This window comes from Bactrocera latifrons, unplaced genomic scaffold, assembly GCF_001853355.1.
Source record: "Bactrocera latifrons isolate USDA-ARS-PBARC rearing strain unplaced genomic scaffold, ASM185335v1 scaffold_268, whole genome shotgun sequence".
NCBI lineage: Eukaryota > Metazoa > Arthropoda > Insecta > Diptera > Tephritidae > Bactrocera > Bactrocera latifrons.
The window spans coordinates 345,612-349,785 of record NW_017536274.1 but is presented as its reverse complement, the minus strand read 5'-3'; the positions used below and the strand labels follow the sequence as shown (position 1 = coordinate 349,785).

At 33.4% G+C, this 4,174-nt stretch overlaps 1 long non-coding RNA gene across 2 annotated transcripts; it reads right to left on the bottom strand.

Annotated features, from left to right (window-relative positions):
- Positions 1-858: 858 nt before the first annotated feature.
- Positions 859-1,965, bottom strand: LOC108969853. Of its 2 annotated transcripts, none has more exons than XR_001993434.1 (5): positions 1,875-1,965; positions 1,707-1,804; positions 1,403-1,638; positions 1,263-1,331; positions 859-1,117 (listed from the first exon to the last, which is right to left on the bottom strand). It is a non-coding gene; the product is annotated as an uncharacterized LOC108969853 (long non-coding RNA). The 2 variants fall into 2 exon arrangements; XR_001993433.1 differs by having other exon boundaries at positions 1,263-1,324.
- Positions 1,966-4,174: the final 2,209 nt, after the last annotated feature.

Genomic DNA, 4,174 nt, shown 5'->3' with positions numbered 1-4,174 from the left:
TTTTGAGCTAAACGAACTATTCGCCGCATATGTCATGTTTTCAATTCTCATTCCAGCACATTTGAACTATCAGACTCACTCTTTACCATTAAAAAATTATTTTATCTACCCTTAACAAGTAAAATTTAAAAATTATAAACTTTAATTTTAATTCTCAATTTTGGTTGTTGAAATTTTTGTTTCTGTAGCTGAGCAGCTTAAGATCGCAACGCTTAAAACTCTCTTGCCTTTTATGACTCGGCTCTTTCCGCTCGCTCGCGGATTGGCGCAATCGCGTCGGTTGGGCGGGAGGAGGGTAATCGTTGGGTATTATTATTATTATTTATTTGCGAAATATTTTGGAAAACTATCTCTTACCCTTCGGTTAATAGTGTCCTTTTCATTGGCTATTTGGTTGGTTAGCTATCTTTTACTGAAAATAGTTTATTTGATTAGTTTTATTGGCGGCCATTAGCGCCTAAATATGATGCGCTGGATGACGGAAGCTTTATAAATCAGGTGGTCGCACATGAGCACGTTAGTTAGAGCCATCAACTACCGATATATGTTGAACAGGTGAGTTGCTATCACCAAAAAACAAAAAAAAAATTCAATTTGCATTTTAACTTCGACTTTCTGATTCTGGCTAATGAGGTTACAATGGATTTCATGTTAAGAAACGTAAAAATTGTGCCTAGAAATGTTAAAATTCCAGTTGGTAACATTTCCTAAGCAAACAAAAGATTTCAGGTTAATATGTAGAAACAAGTTTTAATAACAATTCTAATAAATGAAGTATATTTATTTACATGTTCAACATACAAATATAGAATTTTGTTCAGTTATGATTAAATAATTTATAATTGTATATTATGATACTGTCGATATATGGTCAAAATTATAATCAATATTGAGAACAGTTACATATATAATTTACTAAATTTTGTTCACGATCCTTTTACTTTTTGTTTGATGAATCCAGTAAACTGACTTTTATGACTAAATTCAACGAATTCTTGTGTTAAATTCATCTAGTCAGTTTTGCAAGAACCTTAGGGGTATTCCATATAGAATTAGATACATTATCTGAACCCGAAATTTTGTGAGGGAGACCTGTTAAGCCAATCTTTTGTTTGGACTGGGCACGGATTTGAAAGTATACAAAAAGCTTACATATATACTATATAATTTAATATATCTTCTATAATGTTCTTAACTTAATCAATCTTAAGCTGCAACTAGTGAATCAATTCTTTAGAAGCAACATTAAATTACGTACTTACTTAGACGTGGCACGAGAATGTTACGTTATTTGACGACAGACCAGCAACCTGAAAAGTGTTGACTGTCATCTCAAAGCAAATAAAAACACAGTAACTAAATAAATAAATAGTTAATTTAGGAATTACGCAGCCATGCTTACCTGTGTAGCAGGTTGACCCAAACTTCGCAACTTTTTGGCCTGGGTGATGCTTGCTGTAAACGCGTATCACCAATCGAAAGGTAATCATTGCTTACCACGATGACCCAGCCCTAAAAGAGATTGAGTACGCCGTTAATTACGCCCAGCGGTGACAGATCCGTGGATATGCCATTATTGATGTGTAAAGTATTTCGCATATTCCAAATCATGCGGTGCGAATTTCAAGGAAATGCAACCTAGACGCGGCAAGAATATGTAAGTAATTGGTCTTTCCAACAATAAAGAAGACAATAAGGCAACTTACCTTTGAGTCACTAGTGCGAAAAATATCACGCACCGTGATACAATTCATCCCACACAGTTTCTATCTCGGGCAGCGCATTGAGAGTTTTCCTCCGCCCTCTGCAATAATATTTGATCGATTATTTAGAAACATCATAATAAAATTCAAGAAATTTTCTTCTTTACAAACCTCTTTTGAATCTAGAAGTTTCCATTTGAAAACAAAAAGTTAGTTTTGAAGGGTAGCTCTGCTTAATGAAATATATCTAAAGATATGATTAAGTTAAACATAAGTAATATAAAAACTGATCAATGAATAAAGTAAGCATGTCTATAAATGTGTCTCTTTATCTAAAATTAATCAATTTATTAGTATGATTGCAATTAATGATATGACTCTATTTTTATTGTACCGTCACTTTTAGTAAAGAACCAGTCACCAAAAAGGTTATCATATGATTGGACTCGACCTACGACCGGTTACCAATTTATTAATTTGGTTTAGTTCGTTGGAAATTGGAAATGAGAGAAAAATTGCTAAACGTTTAAGCCTCTTTAACACTTTCAACTGTCAAACTTGTAAGGGAGAGCTAACTGGCGTACATCCCTAAATAAATCGTGAACTTTATTTAAAATTTACTCTTAAATTCTTATATGTGTATATAATAAAATTCAAAACAAGATCTTTTTCAGAAAAATTTCAATTTCTTACTTCTTAATGCGCTGTCAAAATCGAATTTTTCTGAGTGTTAAATTGCCGCCGGCCTTATTTAGGTATTTTTGCTGAACCTTTTATTTAGGGACGGTAGTAAATTCAGTTCAGTCACTCTCGTAAATTGAAGGGCATATGAAATGTACGGTGTGTTCGAAATGACAATCACTACAGCAGTGTTGAAAACTTATAAAAGTATCACGTTCTGCGTAAATGTTTGGCTACACTTACATCAGGATCACATTAGGCGCAATTTACGTAAAAAAACGGCAACACTAAATTTTTGTCTGCACATCGGCAGATATTCAACATGCTGTAATGCTATAATTTTTACTTAGCTCGAATTTAATAACTAACATTAACATTGAGTTGAAATATCCATTTCGGTCTTATTTTATTTACCCTAACATATAGAAAACACATGGAATTGAGGATGATATGGACCGCTAACTTTAATATTTAGTATCGAATCAGATAACGCTTATCTCTTAATTTTATATTTTATGGTATAAAGCCTACTAGAATAAGGATATGGTTATGTTGGATATTTCCACGGTCCGGAAGGCTTGTCGTCGAAAATTGCGATAAAATCGCTGAATTGGTCGAAAGAGACCAGCATAGTAGCAGCCGTAGCATCGGCCAAGAGCTGGGCATGAGTCATCAACTAAAATTGTATGAACAATTCAAAATTCAATAAAAATACCGCACAAATACTGCAAGACTTTTTTGACAACCTAATATATATATTCATCTATATATAATTTATCGGGATGACGAGAATTTGATATCCGGGTGATTGTCTGTCTGCCAGTCCGTCCGTCAGTCATTGCAAGCTGTAATTTGCGAAAAAATTCAGATATCTTGATGAAATTTAGTATGCGGGTTCCTTAGTACAAACAAAAATTACGAGTTCGTAGATGGGCGTAATCGGACCACTACTACACAAAACACCATTAACCGGATGCCTAAGCACTAAATTAAGATATAAAACTGTATTTGGGCACAAGGGATCGTAGTAACACAGTAACAAGGGGCACCGGTAAACAATTTTGAAAAAGTGAGCGTGATCCCGCCGTCTAATAAGTATAACGTACATGTCTCTTTTTCTTTTGCTCGGTGCAAATATCATAAACCTATAAATAAATTAAATCGGAGGATAACCCCGCTAACTTCTCAAATAACGGTACTGTTCAAAACTACTAAAAGCGCAATAAATGAATAAATAATTACGCCAGATCATTAAACTTTCTTACCTCCGAGATGGTATGAGAGAGCTTTATGGAAGCCAGTGTGGAAATTGAACGAAGGGCATGGCATCACCCACTTTTTGGTGAAACCATATATATTGGGATCCGCTCGACCGATTAGAACTAAATTAATATGTATCATTCTTCTTATATTCCTATAGCCCAGTGTAAAAATGTACGACGTAGTACAGCCACGTCTACTTTCTGTATAACACAATTTCAGATTTCATTAGATTCTTTCACTTTCCAGTATACAAAGCACAGATAGACAGGCACTCGGCTTTTACTGGTCTCATCATTATGATCATTTGTAAATGACATAAATATATAACCCTATTTTTAACTTGAATGTTTCTAGGTGATACCAGCAAGCTTTAGGTAAACAATACGTTACAAGAGTATAAAATATGTATAATACATATTTAAATATTACAATTTATATATATTATATTTTTGTTGCTTAAATGTAAATGTTAATAATGAGAAATTTTCTTGCATATTTTGTTTATTTTAAACATTTTTTTTTTTTTT